This window comes from Cetorhinus maximus, chromosome 1, assembly GCF_964194155.1.
Source record: "Cetorhinus maximus chromosome 1, sCetMax3.hap1.1, whole genome shotgun sequence".
In the NCBI taxonomy this organism is placed as follows: Eukaryota; Metazoa; Chordata; class Chondrichthyes; order Lamniformes; family Cetorhinidae; genus Cetorhinus; species Cetorhinus maximus.
In genome coordinates, this window is record NC_135879.1 from 207,511,347 (window position 1) to 207,529,865 (window position 18,519).

Below are 18,519 nucleotides of genomic sequence, written 5' to 3' on the forward strand. Positions count from 1 at the left end.
AGTCAGGACACCCCCTCTGATGGAATCTAGCTCCCAAAGCTCCTGCTCAAGGCAGCAGAACCATCGCTTCAGAACCCTGATGGTGTGTTCCGTACGAGTTGGCCCGTGTAGTCAGGTGGAGGATGGGAGTCATCAGTCAGGTGTAGAGATCTTATCCTTGTCGCTGATCAGCCATCCTTTGGTTCGACAGTGTCCAGCAGATTGCTAAACCAGCGAATTGGTACAGGGTGAACAAATTATGACTTCTGGCAGGATAGTGGTAATTCAGAGGAAACCTTTGAGCTTTCAGTACATTGCACTATTGCAATGTGGTGCCCGCAAAGACATATGCATGCAATCAATGGCACCCTGTACTGGGGGAAACCCACTATCCTGGCCACTCCTCCTGCTTGCCTCTGCTCAGGGAGAAGACAATGAAGTTTCTTCTCCCAGTGTACAGAGACTCCATGTCCTCCTGGATGCAGTGATGGACAGCAAGCTGCGGGATGTTTGCTATATCATCTGTTCCAGCCTGGAAAGATCCACTGGTGAAAAAAAGTCAAGGTCACAGTCACCTTGACAACATCCTGCTCTGAGGCTGCTGGTCTGACCAAAGATATGGCAGAATTCTGTGACCACCTCCTTGATGAAACACATCTACTGAACACTGCTCCTAGCTTAGGTGCAGATTGGAGAAGTGCTCCCTGAAGATAGGTAAGGCCTGCTGCTGAAGGCCTTCCTCCACCTCCCCTGTGTGCAGCTTGTCTCCTCTGCTGCCTCTGCTCCATCTCCCTCTGATGCTGCAGCCCATGGGGAACCTGCAACTATAGCCCCCATGACTGGGTGTACTCAGGGGCCTATCAGAAGCACACAAAGCCTTCCCAATGCCCTGCATCACTTCCTACAGACTTTACCAGCTTTTCTGAACAACTCCAAGGAACAAATTCAGCAAGAGCAAGTGTATAATAAAAAGCAATTAACCTGCTAGTTGGGTGGTAATGCCTTTAAATAGCATTGGTGCGAGATCCTTCGTGTTGCTGAATGCATGTTCATCTGTGTGTGGTTAAGACAGGACATTAACTAGAGCAATGAGGTAAAAAATGGCTGGGTGAGCATAATGGGCCTATCTGCACATTTCCAGTGCACACGGGTAATGCCTGTGCTAAAGTTCCAAACAAGATGGCAGTGGTTGGGGGCAGCACAAACACTGATTTTCACTTAAAACTGTAGCTGTATCACTATAGTCTCCCCAAAGCCTGTCCACCATTTACAAGGCACAAGTCATAACATGATGGAATACGCTCCACTTGCCTGAATGAGTGCAACTCTGACAATACTCAAGAAGCTCAACACCAACCAGGACAAAGCATTATTCTTGATTGGCATCCCATCCACCACCTTAAACATTCACTCCCTCCACCACTGATGCACAGTAGCAGCAGTGTGTACCATTTATAAGATGCATTTCAGCAACTTGTCAAGCTTCCTTTGACAGGACCTTCCAAACCTGCAAGCTCAACCACCTAGAAGTACAAGGGCAGCAGATGAATGGGAACACCACCAAGTTCCTCTCCAAGCCACACACCATCCTGACTTGGGACTATACTGCTATTCCTCCAGTATTGCTGGGTCAAGATCCTGGAACTCCCTTCCTAACAGCACTGTGGGGGCAGAATCTTTCCTTCGTCGGGCGGACGTGTGCCCGACCCAAACGGGAGAAAAATAGTGCGCGATGTTTCGGGCGAGTGTCCCGACATCATCATGCACTCTTGCGCTATTTCGCTCGGTGGGCGCACACGAGAGGCAGCAGCACGTGCACTGATAATTACGGGGCCTATTAAGGCCCTTAATCAATTAATTAAATGGAATTTTTCACTGCCTGTCAAACTGTTCGGTTGGCGGGCGGGCGAATAGGCCAAGCAGCCTTTGCATTTTTTGCAAAACCTCATCCACGGACAAGATGAGGTTTCGACCAGCGATTTAAAAAAAATATTAAAAGCTTTTAAAACTCAGAGTCACATGAGGGGACATGTTTCCCTTATTTTTCAATTGTTTATTTTTAATGTTAAAAATCTTCAGTTCCCTGGGGCAGCTCTGTGCCTTCAGGGGGCTTTCTGTGGGCGCAGCCGCGCACATGCACTGACCTCCACGCTCGCCCTCCTTTACCCCCACCCAGGCAGAGCTAAGCGTTGCAGCACGCAATTCACACTGGCCGTTAATTGGGCAGCCAGTGTGAAATTGCAGTCGGGGATGATCTTGGGCGGCGGTCAGTTTCACAGCTGTTGCCAGGCCCACCCACCATGCCCGCCCGATGAGGTAAAACTCCTGCCCTGGGTGTACCTACACCACATGGACTGCAGCGGTTCAAGAAGGCAACCTACCACCACCTTCTCAAGGGCAGTTAGGAATGGACAATAACGCTAGCATAGGCAGCGAAGCCCACATCCCGTGAAACGAATACATACAAAATAAATAATCATGGAGCCGCGTTTTACAGCCTAAGAGTTTTGCAATTGTATGCAGCTGAAAACCAGTTGCATAAATGCTTGACTGCAGACAACACAGAATATGCTTTATCACTAGGTGTCTGCAAATGGCACCCATACAAAGAAAATTACCACTTCAAGTCTTAATGTTACTTACAGTCTGAGATACACAATGGACTGTCACCAAACAACTGTTCTTTACTGAGTCCAAACCAAAGTGAGATTTAGTATTCGACCGGAATGAGAAATACTGATCACTCTAGAAGAACAAAATGCCACGTCCTCTTTTCTCACACATGTCGTTTTAGATTTCCATCTTGTTACATTGCAACCACTTCTTCAGATCAGCAGTCATGCAGGAAACTCCAGAATGTGGCAACAGATCTTATCACAAAATTTGTTTGGTTCTGTTTCTGGGCCTCAAGATCTTACATAATTACAAACTGCAACATTTTATCAAGAATACATCATTTGTTTGGGTTTAGTAGTGCTAAAGTAGACAAAATAAAACAAAATACCATTTTTACAGAACTGCAATGGACCTTTCTTTTCCTATTTCTACCATTTCTGATTTCTCTCTCACCCCAGTTCCTTGCATAAGCTCTGTTTGCCAATGCAGTAATTCCTCACCTAACCCTGTAGCTGTATTCCCAAAAAGTTCAACTTAAATGAAACAACGTTAAGCGGACCTGATTTTCCTATTGTAGCCAATGTAAAAGCTCTAGTTACGTTCTGTAAGACTTTTCTCAATGGAAAAAAGCATTAAAACATTATACCCTGTAAGTCAAAACACTGTACATTCCTAAGTTCCTATTTTCATAAATGAAATAGCTTCTGAAATAACATAAATCTAGAAATTTTTTAAAAATGCTAACTCTACTTACCTCTTTCTCTTCATCCCTCCAAATGCCTGGCCCCCCAATCCTCCCACACTTCTTTATTCATTCATGGGATGTGGGCATCGCTGCCTAGGCCAGCATTTATTGCCCATCCCTCATTGCCCTTGTTCAGAGGGCATTTAAGAGAGAGACATTACTGTGGATCTGGAGTCACATGTAGGCTAGACCAGGTAAGGACGGTAGATTTCCTTCCCTAAAGGACATCAGTGAACCAGATGGGTTTTTACAACAATCAGCAATGGTTTCATTGTGGTCATCAGGCTTTTAATTCCAGATTTTTATTGAATTCAAACTTCGGGAGGGCTTCAAACCCGGGTCCCCCAAGCATTACCCCGGGTATCTGGAATACTAGTCAGTGACAATACCACTATACTACCGCCTCCCCACTTATTCCCTGTTCCACCCGCTCCCTGATTTTCCCCCGATCTTCCCACTCACTAACCCTCCCACTCCCCGATCCACCTACTCCCCGACCCACTTACCCCTGATCTACCCACACTCCAACCTTGCCACTCCCCGATCCACCCCCTCCCCAACCCACTCGCCCCTGATCATCCCACTCGCTAACCTTCCCGCTCCAGGACCCACCCTTCCTTCACTCTTCCCATTCTTTACTCCTCTCACTCAGCAATCCTCCCACTCATCAACCCTCCCGCTCCCCAACATTTCTGCTCACCACCTCTGCCAAGCGCCACTTCCATCCTCGACCTTCCCACTCACTGCCTCTCCCGCTCATCACTTCTCTCCTCAGCCCTCCCACTCCCTTCCTTCTTCCCTCTCCTGAATGCTTGCTGTGAGCAATGGCTCAGGAGGGGCTGGCGAGAGGGAGGAAGTGAACAAGGGAGCAAGAGGAGCAGCGAGTGGGAGGGTCGCGGAGGGAAGTGGCAAGTGGAAGGGCCAGCGAGCAGGAGAGACATGGTAAGTGGGAGGGTAGATGATTAGGACAGTGGGCGAGTGGGATAGAAGTGGGGAGCAGGAGGGCTAATGAGTGGGAGGTTCACTAAGTGGCAGGGTCACCAAGTGACAAGGCCGACGAGCGGGAGGGTTGCCAAGTGGCAGGGTGGATGAGTGCGAGGGTCCATGAGCGGGAGGGTCGAAGAGTGGGAGGGTCGATGAACGGCCGGGTCGACACGTGCGAAGATCACCAAGTGGCAGGGTCAATGAGTGGGAGGGTCAATGAGTTCGAGGGTCAATGAGGGGGGGGGGTCAATGAGGGAGAGGATCGACAAGCAGGAGGGTCAGCAAGCAGGAGGGTCGCCAAGTGGCAGGGTGGATGAGCGTAAGGGTTGATAAGTGGAATGATCACCAAGTGGCAGGGTGAACAAGTGAGAACTGGCAAATGAGCCATCCTTTATCCCTGGCCTGGATGCAGCCCACACATGCCAAGATGATTGAACACATGCTGATTCCAACTTCCTACTAGCCTACAAGGTGTGTGCAGTGCTAAAATCTGAGCTGTTAGCTGGGAGCTGTCCCCATTCATCTGCTGTCCTTGTTCTTGTAGATCATTGAGAAGTAATATGTAGACAGGCAAACATAAGAAAATTATATCTAATTACCACTAGGTTATACAGTTGGAAGTCATAAAGTCATAGAGTTAGAGTCATTATGGCACAGGAGAAGGCCATTCTGCCCATCTAGTCCATGTCAGCTCTCGTAGAGCAAGCCAGTTAGTCCCATTCCACCACTCAATCCTGTAGCCCTGCAAGTTTGGCCTGAATTTTTAGCTCAGAGGGCGGGTGTGATTGGCGGGCCTGAGATCGAGTGGGAAATAGATCGCCAACTGCGATTGGCCCCCAACCACACTTTTATGCTGGCTGGCCAATTAACAGCCAGTCAATGTGAAACGCGCACTGAAAAGCTTAGCTGCTGGGGTGGGGGCAGGAAGAGGGTGGGCAATGACATCACTGCGGGCGCGGGTGAGTGCTGCGAGAGAGCTCCCTGAAGGCAGAGAGCTGCCTCAGGAGGCTGCAGATCTGAAAACTATTAAGTAACATTTCAAAAAGCCGGGAAAAAATGTCCAAGCATCAGAATCAGGCACCTGAAAATATAGATGATAAAAATGCTGCCCACAGGTTTTTATTTCTATTTCATTTCATAACAGAAACCTCATCCCGGCCTTAGATGAGGTTTCATGAGAAATGTAAAGGCCACCTGGCTGATTCACCCGCCCGCCAACCGTAAGGTTTGACGGACCACGAAAAATCAGTCAATTGCTCCATTAATAGGCTTAATCGCCCTCTTAATTGTCGGCCGGTGCGCTTCTGACTTTTGCGCACACTCGCTGACCGAAATATCATGCGACGTCATCTCACGCGTTTTCATGTCCAATTGGATTGGGCATGCCTGTGCCCAATCAGCGTAAAATTCTGCCCATTATTTCCCTCATGTGCCCATCCAATTTTGTTTAGAAATCATTGATTGTCTCTGCTTTCAGCAGACTCACTGACAGCAATTTCCAGGTCATTACCACTCATTCTATAAGAGTTCTTTCTCACTTCCACCACCCCAAACTGCCCATTGGCCCAAAACCTGAAATCTGTGGCCACTAGTTATATATCAGCTAATGGAAGCAATTTTTCTTTAGCTACCTTATCTATAATCTCCATCAATTCTTCCCTCAATCTCCTATGCTCAAGGACAACAACTCCCGTTTCTTCAACCTAACCTTGAGCTAAAATCCCTCATCTCTGGAACCATTCTGTTAAATCTCCTTTCAAGGGACCTCACATCCTTCCTAAAGTATGGTGATCATAACATTTTTTTAATTCATTCATGGGATATGGGCATTGCTGACAAGGTCAACATTTGTTGCTTATCCCTAATTGCCTTGAACTGATTGACCTGCTAGGCCATTTCAGAGGACAATTAAGTCAGCCATATTACTGTGGGTCTGGAGTCACATGTAGGCCAGACCAGATAAGGATGGCAGATATCCTTTTGGGTTTTTACAGCAATTGATGATAGTTACATGGTCACCATTACTAAGACTAGCTTTAAATCCCAGATTTATTAATTGAATTTAAGTTCCACCAGATGCCATGGTGGGATTTGAGCGTATGTCCCCAGAGCATTGGGTTGGGACTCTTTGGGAAAATGTTAGAGTCTATTATAAAGGATGTAAAACAGAGCATTTAGAAATACATAATAAAATCAAGCAGAGTCAGCATGGCTTCATGAAGGGGAAATCATGCCTGACAAATTTATTAGAATTCTTTGAGGAGGTAACAAGCAGGATGGATAAAGGGGAACCAGTAGATGTAATATATTTGTATTTCTAAAAGGTGTTCAATAAAGTACCGCATATAAGGCTACTTAATAACAGCCCATGGTGTTGGGGGTAGTATATTAGCATGGATAGAAGATTGGCTAACTAATAGAAGCAGAGAGTTGGTGTAAGGGGGCATTTTCAGGATGGCAACCTGTAACTAGTGGAGTGCCACAGGGATCAGTGCTGGGGTCACAATTATTTACAATATATATTAAGAACTTGGATGAGGGAAGTGAATGTACTATCATCAAGTTTGCAGATGATACAAAAATAGGAAGGAAGGCAAGTGGTGAGGATGACACAGAGTCTACAAGGGGATATAGGCAGGTTAAGTGAGTGGACAAACACTTGGCAGATGGAATATAATGTGGGAAAATGTGAGGTTATGCATTTTGGCAGGAAGAATAGTGGAGATGAATATTATTTAAATGGAGATGAATATTATTTAAATGGAGAAAGGCTGCAGAAGGCTGCAGCACGGAGGGATTTAGGAATCCTCATGCATGAATCCCAAAAAGCTAACATACAGGTTCAGCAGGGAATAGGGAAGGCAAATGGAATGTTGGCTTTTATTTCAAAGGGAATGGAGTATAAAAATAGAGAAGTCTTGCTAAAACTATACTAGTTAGAGACTCAGCGATGCCTAGCTAGACATGCCTGCAAGCCATGGAGGAGAAGAGGGACATCTTGTTTCCAAGGGATGAGAGGAGGAGGCCCACCCATCTCACCATACCTGCATGAGAGGAGGTCGCCAAGGTGGTCAATGCCAATTCAATTTATAGGAGGATCACTCTGCACTGCAGGAAAAGAATGAATGATCTATCAGTGCTGCCAGGGTAAGTGAACCCTCTATTCCACATTCTCACCTCACTGAATAGGAACTGATACATGGGCCTTAATGGTAAGGCCACCATCTGTGCTCCCCATGCATAAAAGCCCTTTTCAAGGTGCTGGGTGCTGCCTCATAGCCCCACTGCAGTCCATGTGGTCTGCTGGTAAGGAGGCAACTGTGGGTCACTAACTCAGCCACATGGAAGGCACAAATCTTGGAGAGAGTGGGGATGGTTGGCATAGAGGGCAACTACAGATGCTGCTGCTGCCAGGCCTCTGTTGTCCCTGTCCTTCCAGCTACTGGAGCTCACAGGTCTGGAGGCAGCTGCTAAAGAACGACTGGGAACTAGCAGCAGTAGATTGTTCACATGGCACACAGTTGCCAATAGGTCGGTGGTGGAGATTGGCAGCATGTGAACAGAAGTGCTCACAAATCATCTTCTATCTTCACGCTGGACAAGGCAGCACACAACAGGCGCAAGAGGGAGAAGACGGGAGGGACATGCCCAATGTCCACCCACTCGCACAGTATGAAGAGCAAGCTGCCAAGCTGGCAGAGGAGGACCGTGGCCATGCATGTGCCGACGGCGAGGTCGGCCTCCCTCAAGCTTCCAGTGAGGAAGCTTAACCTCTGCACATTGTAACCTCAGAGTGGTGCTCAGCGCAATGTATGAGGCAGCCCATGCAGTTACTCATTCCTTCCTCTTTCCATTACAATGTCAGCAGGAAGAGGATGATGCCAGGCCCCAATCCCGAGCTCAGCCCCAGCCACAGCCCGCAGAGGACCGAGGATGATGACAATGAATTCTCACCTGTAGAGTCGTTCCAGCATTTGCCTGCACCCTCCACCAGCCCAGAACACTCACCTTAGCAGGTCATAGATCTAGTTTAGGCAGGGCCTGACACTCTGGTGGTAACCCCACGGACATGCCAAGGTCCCCGGCACACGGACGACTGCTGGGGAAGAGACCTCTGTCGAGCCTGATGATGATGAGCCTCTGGGAGAGGTCCTGGATAAGATGCTAGAGATGCAGCGAGAGGTGGGGAAAAGTCAGGCAGTGATGTCGGAGGCCCTCAAACAAGTGGAATGAGGCGGAGGAGTCTGTCTGCTACTCTCTTATGCAGTGGCCCTACATATGCGCGCATGGAGGTCTCCATGGGGAGGATGGTGAACCTGGTCCAGCAGAACGCCCAGTTTCTGCCGGAGATGTGCTCGGACCTGCACTCGATCACTGTAGCCATGGGTAAACTTTTGCAATGGGTATGTGAGAGGGGGACAAGGCACTTCTACCTCCCTTCAGGTGCTCCTTTCCCTCAAGGGGTCAGGGAAGGGCCCTCGGGCACCCAATGGGAGGAGGACACCCCAGGGGCCTCCACTCGGGACTCTCCAAGGGTGTCTAGGTGTTCTGAATCCCCTCTGTCTCTGACCTCATCAGCTCCAACCTCTGGAACCGCTGAGGGTGTACCTGTCCCAGAGCAGGAGATCCAAAGAAGGCTGGGCCTTCCAGGCTTCGGGCCTCCAGAGAACGGCCACCAAGGTCATCGAAGCCAAGAGGACATGGTGCTCAGCAGGCTGCCTCCACCCCTGCAGAACCCGGAGGAAGTACCTAGGTGCAGTGGTAGGGTAAGGAAAATTAAGAAATTCTAAGTTCACTCTGGTAGCATTGTAAATAGTTGTTGCACAGTTGTAAATTGCACTTTACGGTGGTGTGCTGGGTTTTTATTGCTTCAGTTTGTGTTAATGCCTGTGCACCCCTCCCCCCCGTTTCAACCGGCAGATCCAGGCTGGGCCTATGTCCCCCTGACTCATGCCTGCGCATGGTGGCATCGATCTTTGCAAGGGTCCTTGCGAGCCATGTGCAAGAAGCCTAGTCTGTAGAAACACCTTTCCCTTGTCAGGACAGTATATTAGGGTTCCCTTTCAGTTATCCAGTTGAGCTGACTTTCAGCTCCGCCCACCCGATGACCCTCCTCCCAACCAGCATGAGCCGGACATCGAGGAAGCGGACAGTGCCTCAGCAGCAGGATGGCACATGTTTCTTTTGAGAAAGTTTAAAACACATTCTATCCTCCACCGGTAACCCTCAGCTTCCTGCCAATCATCGCCAGTGACACTCCCAGTGTTCCCTTTAACTTCCCAACCATCACCCTTGAATCCCCGGCCACAACCCTGTAGCCCATCACTGTCAACATTCCACTCAACAACATACAACAACCCATCTGGTTCACTAATGTCCTTTAGGGAAGGAATTCTGCTGCCCTGACCTGTTCTGGCCTACATGTGACTCCAGACCCACAGCAATGTGGTTGACTCCTAAATGTCCTCTGAACAATGAACGGCATGACACTAGGAAGTTCTGAGGAACAAAGGGACCTTGGCGTGTGTGTCCATAGATCTCTGAAGGCGGAGGGGCATGTTAGTGGGGTGGTGAAAAAGGCATATGTGACATTTGCCTTTATCAATCGAGGCATAGATTACAAAAGTAGGGAGGTCATGTTGGAGTTGTATAGAACCTTGGCGAGGCCACAACTGGAGTACTGTGTGCAGTTCTGGTCGCCACGTTATAGGAAGGATGTGATTGCACTGGAGGGGGTGCAGAGGAGATTCACCAGGATGCTGCCTGGGATGAAACATTTAAGTTATGAAGAGAGGTTGGATAGACTTGGGTTGTTTTGGTTGGAGCAGAGAAGACTGAGGGGTGACCTAATCGAGGTGTACAAGATTATGAGGGGCATGGACAGGGTGGATAGGGAGCAGCTGTTCCCCTTAGTTGAAGGGTCAGTCACGAGGGGACATAAGTTCAAGGTGAGGGGCAGGAGGTTTAGGGGGGATGTAAGGAAAAACTTTTTTACCCAGAGGGTGGTGACAGTCTGGAATGCACTGCCTGGGAGGGTGGTGGAGGCGGGTTGCCTCACATCCTTTAAAAAGTACCTGGATGAGCATTTGGCACGTCATAACATTCAAGGCTATGGGCCAAGTGCTGGTAAAAGGGATTAGGTAGGTAGGTGAGGTGTTTCTCATGTGTCGGTGCAGACTCGATGGGCCGAATGGTCTCTTCTGCACTGTGATTCTGTGATTCTGATTCTGTGAACAAGGGCAGTTAGGGATGGGCAATAAATGCTGGCCTAGCCTGCGACGCCCACATCCCATGAATGAATTTTTTAAAATTCACTTGCCTTCCCTCCACGATGAGCCCACCCCAGTCACAGTACCCACGCCCATCCTTACCCTGCCCACCCCTAGGTTCTGCGTACACCTCCGTGTCCCCTTCAACCAACCAAGCCGGTCTTTCACCCACCACCAACAGACGCTCAGCCTCACAGCTACTGCATCCCACTGCCCCCTTTAACTGTTACTGTTCCTTCCTGCCACCAATACCCTCAGTTTGCCCCCCAGGATTCCCCCATTGACACCACTAACCCCTCCATCTGAACCCTGCCCCCTCATTGTTGCTTTCCCCCCTCACTGTCCCTTACTTACCCTCATCACTTTTCCCCACTTTTAAGGCCCCTGCACCACTCCCCAGTTTCCTCCTCCCCACACCCGCCCCCTGCCATCCCCACGCCCCTCTGGCATACCCAGCCGCCCCCCCCATGTTGTCTGCCCCCTCCTCGCCTCCCTGTGCCCCAACAACTCCCCTTTCCTCTACCCACCCACAACCACCCCAATCACCGTGCACCTTCCACCGAGTGGACCAGCCTGCCTTCCCACTAAGTCCCCGCCATCTGCACACCACGTTGGTCCAGTCATGTTTTGGACTGGTGTGAACTCCCTCTGGGGGGGAAGGGGGGAGAATTCTGGTCAGGTGCTCATTTTAATCCCTTTAATAGTATGGCAAACGGCTTCCTGGCGGCCTTTGGTGGGAATGACAACTCGCCATTATACCGCCATAACAGTTGGGACCACAAGTTCCTGACGTCATTTCCCACCATTGGGAAACAGATTTTTTTCACTCAGGTCGTACTCTCTGCCTCCACACACCATGAACCCCACCACTGATGGTGGCGGAAAATTACGGCCACTGTGTCCAACAAAATAGTCAATTTAAAAACTGCAAGGCATTCCCGCCAGCTTCACTCACCTGGGAATACCTAACTGCCAATGTTCCTCCTGGACTGCCAAAAATTGCAGTGCAAACTCTTAATGGTGCAGAAACAGTATTGTTAAGGAAACAAACTACTTTGCCTGAGAAATACTGGAAAATGGTACGAGAAAATATCACAATACTATAGCCACTATTAAACAACATTAAGATATTATAGGCCCATCAAAATATCCTAATTTAAAATATAATCAGTGCACTTTACTGAAAATCTGGCACAATGATTAATTAGTACCAAACATTATTTGGGTTCTGTCAATATGTCACTTGAGAATTCCATCATGTTTGTTGGGATAAATGCTGCTTTGGACTATTTAACATGTGCAGTTTGTCTCCCTCAGTTTGCAGACTTCAAGTAATAATAAACAGAAAGCCATGGCTATAGGGCAGTGAACCTGCTATTATCATTTTAACTGTACTCGAAGGAAAGCAGCCTGAATAGACTGACAATGCTAACCGAGCCAGCACCATGGAAAATTCACTTCATTTTTCATCTGGCCACAATGAATTCCAGCTTTTGGCTACATTGACATAACTTCCAGCGGTTGACCTTTACAAGGCATACTGTTTTGGAGCGATGCTTTTTAATCATCTTTGTTCATGTGGGGTGCCACTTTGCTGCTGACATACAAAACAGCTGCCTGCTACTACGTTTCTGTGGTCTTCCTGTGACCTGCCATCTGGAAAGGATGCAAAACAAAATTCCCACTGTTTTGCAATTCGCTTTGCATCTTATGAGTCTCCTCAATTGATGTCTCTGACACGGCATGTACACAGTATCACTGCTGAGCTTTTCTTTACCACTCCTTGTCTTTGTCCCTCTTTGCACATTTACCTCCATTTAAACACATCACCCAATCCATTTTCTCCCTTGAATAACTTTTCTCCTCCCAGCTTTGAGGGTTGGCAGCACAGCAACTCTGAGTTACCTGGATTTGTACTGCTGGTGCACTTGGGATAGCTTAAACATGGTTCAGTGAGGTGTAGCAGTCGTCATAATTAGGTTTTCAGGGTGGAGGTGAGCAGTTCCTGAAACTGAAGAGACTGCAGATCAGATTTCTGCAGGTAGGAGATGATTTTTAAAGCAGTGGGTGGAATTTGTGTTTGTGTTTGGCGTTGCGAGCGGACAATATGGCGAGAAGGCCAAAAATTGGTTTCATGGCCTCGTGAAAGCAGTTTGCAATCATCCACTCTGCCCGTCAATGGCAGGCCACATTTCCCGCCGTCGGATGTCAGGAACTTCATTGTAATACATCCGCATATCATTTTAGGCCCAGTTTGCCGGAATCATTCCCCCAACTCTGGATCATCCGGGCAATCGCACCGATGTATTTCACAACTGTACATAAGCGACATGCACCTGGCAAGCTGCACTTTGCTTGGGACTTAGAGGTTTGTTTGCCTACCTTGCTTTGGGCAGCACTCACAGTTGTCAGTGCCAGGCTTCGCAGACAGCACCACATCACTTTAGAGGGACTCACAGGCGGGTCTCTCCCTACCAGACCAGCCATAAGATGTGGGTGGCTTTTCAACGGCTGCAGGGCTAGAGCTTGCTTGGGGAAGGAGGAGAAGTGGCCTCAGGCAAGGGAAGAGGCTGCAGGGTGAGGGCTGTACTGGGGAAGGAGGGTAACCCAGGGTGCGTGTGGTGAGGGTATGTGTGTGAGAAATGATAATATCCCTTGAGCTGACAGTGAGCAAGATGCCAGTGAATGTGTAATGGGCTTGTGAGTGTGTGAGTTTAAAGTGCTGAGATGGTTGTCTTACCCTGTCGGCATGGATGAGTTCATTCATCCTCTATTTGCATTGTATGGCCAACCTTTTCTGTACAGCATTGGCACTGATCCCACTACCATCGCCCACCAAGCTGGAGTGGTAATGTTGCTGGCCCTCCTGCAGCCAAAGTGCGGGTACAGGATATCATGGAAGGCCTCCAAGGCGTCCAAAAGACGCTCAAGGGACACGTCACTAAACCTGGGAGCTACAATTTTCTTGCCTTTCAGGGCCAAGTCTTCTTTGCAGCAGTCCTGGGCTGGAAGCACTGAGAGGTGTAAGCGCGGCTGTGCTTTAAATGTGGTACCCAGCGTGATGAAGCAGTGAGTTGATGGGGTGGCGGGCGAGTGAAAGCCAGCCCACCATCGAAACGGCATGTTTTCCAGGAATGCATGATTCCAGGAATGCGGCAGGATTGGGATGATACAGCGTGAGGAGCCAGTCTTAAGGACAGCGGGTAAAACGTTCTTTTTCCCACTCGCTACCGCACTTAGTGCAAATCTGGGAAGGTTCCGTCCAGTATCTTTTTATTAATTTGCTACTTTGCCCACAGGCACCTGCATTTTCTGATTGCCTCTCACAGGGCTGGATTACAGTCAAAATTTCAGATCCCCCCAGCAACAATCGGGGCTTTTCAAATGTAGGCATGGCACACCCACCTATTCTTGTGTTTTGTTTTATTCATTCGTGGGGTGTGGGCTTCACATCTTCTTTCTTCTAGCTGTCACCTGAGAACCAGGCTCATAGGAGGTGGTTGACAGAAGTCTCTAGAGGCTGAAGTGAACCTCCTCTCATGTCAGCTCGCTGCTTGGCCTTCCACATTATACTGGTGCAGTGGAGGCCTATCATGTTCTGCTGTGCTGAGAGATTGCAATATCAAGCAGCTGCAACTCTTTGGTAGATTGGTCCTTATCATCCTCTTCACTATCTCTGTGCTGCCTGTTGCTCTGGTGGATCTACAGGGCAGTAGTAGAAGCTAAGAATGGGTGATCATGAATCCTTGGGCCCTCTTGCCTCTCTTCCTCCTCTTCACCACTTATCTCCCTCTTCTCCCTCTACTAAGGAGACAAAGAAGGAGGTGGAAGATTGTCTATATTGTGCTTCACTAGGAGCCAGTGCAACAGTGTAGATGTTCAGTTAGCACTTTGTGAAGGTAAAACACCATCAACCTCAACTTATCATAGCAAGAGATGAGAGCCTTTTCATGAGACTAATGGTCTTCTCCTCAAAGCAAAATGAGGGACTTAAATGTGGGAGTGGCCCTCCTGTGACCTGGCTGCGACAAGCTTTGTGCGCCAAAGTGTCCTACGTGAAAATAGAGTGAATGAGAGTAAATCTGGCAGTTCAGGAGTGTGTGCCAAGTAGCATGAGAGAAGTACAAGATATGGGGTAAGGGACTGTGAAACTAGATGAAGAGGTGTTAGGGTTGTACATGTAATTTCTGTGTGGGGAGTTGGGAATCCATAGTGCAGGTGCCAAGTTAGTGCCCTGTAAATCAAGGAGCATTGTGAAGGGTTAACTTAACACGTGTTACTTTAAGAGAATGTAGAGCGTACAGATGCCCAGGGTGGGTGGGAAATGAAAGAGAAAGGTATGCAGACTGATATATTGCTTGCCCTTTTCAGGATCTGTAATTTTTTGCAACGCTATTCTGGCGTCCTGGGGGTGAATGAGTTGGCTATAAGGTGTCAGGACCACCTCCATCCAGATGGCACAAGAGATAATCCTTCAGAGACGTAATGGCGCCCACACCCAGGAGCCTGCTCATCCTGCCCTCAGTTCTCTTCAGGAAGTCTTGGCGGTCTGAATGAGTGAAGTTGTGGGTTATTCTAGTCTGGCTTGGTGCCGTACCATGCTGTCCTCCAGGAATAGATGGTGTTCGAGTAGTCATAATTCACTATAAGTCAAATAAAAATATTGCTAAGATATGCAGAGGTGATACTAGGAGTGATGTAAAAGGGCCAAGTGCTGTTGCCCTCTTACCCGTTTGTCCTGCTGAGGAAGAGTGCAGGCCAAACAGTTTCTTAACAAGCTGCACAGAGCAATATTTGCAACTGTTTCACACCAATACTAGCATCAATGGGTTTGCAAATCAGCAGATCCTGGAAGCTCATGTGCAAGTCCTATGAGATGCCAATGGTGAATGTGGCACTTTTTTAAAAGGTGTAACTCATCTTAGTAAATTCTAGACCATTCTAGACTCATACAAGAACACTGGCCATTTGGGCAACGAACTTGGGCTGCCTGAGTCTACAGAACCGTATTCCAACTTAAAAATGGTCTCTTAAAGAAAGAAGAAAGCAGAGAGATTAAAAAAAGAGAGAAAGTAGCCTACTGGGTCGTATGCTTTCCATGGCACAACATTTCCCTAGCACGATGCTCAGGGATGAAGTGGGGAATCTTGTTGTGAGGAATCAATATATTAATTCAATACTTTGCGTGAGCTTTTACAATTGATAGAAATTCGAAGATAGAAATTAGAATGTAGCAGTATGAAATGAGGCTGTGTAGCAAGCTTAAGAGAAACTTTAGAAAAATAATTTGTTCTTAAAAAAAAAGACCCCAAGATGGATTAGTCACTAGGCCCTGATGCTATCCACCCAAAACTGCTGAAGACATCAGGGAGGAAAGGCTCTGGTCAAAAAATGCTCCATAGATATTCAAATTGTACCAGGGATTGAACAGTAGCCAAAGACACTTTAGCTACATTGATACCACTTTTTTCAAGAAAGTAGAGACAGATAAATTGGGTAATTACAGACCAGTAGTCTCACATCAGCTGCAAGCAAACCATTTGAATGTGTAATTGACAATGAAGTTAACTAACACTTAGAAATTTATGGGTTAATCAAAAGAAACCAGGATTTGTTAAAGCAAAGTCACGTTGACAAATTTAATAGAATTTGATGAAGTAGTAGTCAATTGGATACACAAAGGGAATGCAGCAGATTGATGATTGGGGCTTTCAAAAGCTGTCTGATGAGGTGCTTCGCAGAAGACGTTACAAAAATTCTAAGTGCGTAGTAAGTAAATGTAGTAGCGAGGATGGAAAGTCCTTTAGCAGACAGGAAACTAAAGGTTAGGTTAATGGGTATTATTTTAGAAAGTTTGGAAGTTGCACCCCACAGATTAGTACTAAGTACACTTTGTTCATGGTATTTATGGATACATTAAACTTGATAGAAGTATGATACTGAAATTTTCCAACAACTGAAAAGGGGCTTGGCCAGCAGAGAGGAAGACAGCAAAAGGCCAGGGAGCACAAGTTAATGGAATAGGCAGAAAGCAAATATATCTTAATTATGGAAAAGTACTAAGTAATAAAAGAAGAATGGAATAGAAAACAGAGCAAAATATGTAGATGTTGGAAATCTGAAATAAAAACAGAAAGCGTTGGAATTGCTGAGTTGTTCAGGCAATCCCCTGTGGTGGGCAGGGTGAGGGAGGGAAGTGGCCACACATTAGGGACACCTGTATAAACTGACCATGCCTCTGCAACTGAGACAGATCAGGTGCAGCCACAGTGATATGATTGGAGTCAGGGTCCTAGTCTGCCCACCCATGCAGGCAACGCGGAGACATCAAAGGGTCACCAAGCGCTCCATACCTTACCGACCCCTGGCACAGGCGTCAAGTCCGCCACCACTTTATTGGACCGCAGGGCAGTTGGACTGCACACGTTGTACAATCTCCTCGCCAATGCTGGCCATGTAGCAGCCACTGCTGGAGGTGCTCACAGCCCCTTGCAATCTCAGCATCCCGGTTTGGACCGGTGTCCCCCATGTTACAGGTTGAGAGGGCAGCCATGCAGCGCACTCATCCCTGGCCACCCGGGGAGGGGCCAGCACTCTCCGGGAAGCATTAAGGGGCAGTCACACAGGGCCAGGAAAGGTGCTAAGTACAGCCATGGTAACCCCGTCTCTCTCTCTCTCTTTCATGCTGCGGGAGGATCACGTCAGGATCATGGATGCTGGTGACCTAGCTGTATGTCTGATGGTCTACAGAGACCGTAGAAGACAGAGGACAGAGTGACTGAGGCTCCTGGCTGTGCAAATGCAGGAGCAGCAACCGCATGAAAAAGGAGCAGCAGGGGCTCCCGCACATGCTGCGCAGGAGCGACAGTGAGCTGTGGTTGGTTGGTGCCTAGCGACACCCAGGGTCTATAGACGCTGCCTGCCGTTCCTGCAGATGACTGAGAACCAGTGTCAATGATGACTGCATATGTCTAGGGACCTGGTGGCTCACATCTGCCACTTACTGCAGGACTTGGTGCCAAGGGGACATGGAGGGCATCCACTGCCAGTGGCTGTGAAGGTGACTGCGGCGCTCAATTTCTATGCCAGTGGCTCCTTTCAGGGCTCCACAGGTGACCTCTGTGCGATATCACAAGCCGCCACCCACAAATACATCCATGAGGTCACGGATGCCATCTTCTCCATGGCACACAGCTTTATGCATTTCGCCTGGGACTGGGACAGACAGGATGCAAGGGCCATTGGATTCGCCCTGATCTCTGGATTCCCACAGGCGCAGGGTGTGATTGACTGCACCCATGTGGCGCTCAGGCTTCTGTCACTAAACTCAGTGGACTTCATCAACCGCAAGGGCTTCACTGAACATGCAGCTGGTATGCGACCACCAGAAACACATCCTGCTGGTATGCGCATGGTTTCCAGGGAGTGTGCACGACTCCTACATCCTGAGTTACTTGCAGATCCCTGCAGTCTTCCAGGGTCCAGAGAGACTGCAGGGTTGGCTCCTCGGGGATAAGAGCTACCCGCAGAGGGCGTGGCTGATGACACCTGTGTTGTGGCCTCAGACAGCAGCAGAGCGACAGTATAATGAAGCTCATGCAGCAGCTCGCAACTTGATGGAGCAGACCATTGGGATGCTGAAGATGCAGTTCCGGTGCCTGGACCGGTCTGGTGGACCCTGTAATACAGTCCACAGAGGGTGTCACGCATCATCGTCGTCTGCTGCGCCTTTACAACCTGGCGCTGCAACGAGGTGAGGAGCTGGCTGAGGAGGAGATGGAGGAGCTGCACATCTCCTCTGATGAGAAGGATGCCAACGGGGATGAGGTGAGGGGGTCCTCATTGATGACGATAATGGGGATGAGGCCCTTGCACTGGCTAGTTGAGGCAGGCGCACTCGGAAGGCCCTCATAGCTTCCAAATTTG

At 48.5% G+C, this 18,519-nt stretch overlaps 1 protein-coding gene across 2 annotated transcripts in view; it reads right to left on the reverse strand.

Annotated features, from left to right (window-relative positions):
* The window catches only part of rab27b (RAB27B, member RAS oncogene family), a 217,874-nt gene that overhangs the window by 116,591 nt on the left and 82,764 nt on the right, over positions 1–18,519 (reverse strand). The window contains exon 1 of one of the 2 annotated variants that reach the window (XM_078552331.1): positions 2,623–2,751. The exons of the other annotated variant lie outside the window; for it this stretch is intronic. The gene's annotated coding sequence lies outside the window, so the exon portion shown is untranslated. Of the gene's footprint in view, positions 1–2,622; positions 2,752–18,519 lie in introns of those variants that run through there. 2 annotated transcript variants of the gene reach the window in all.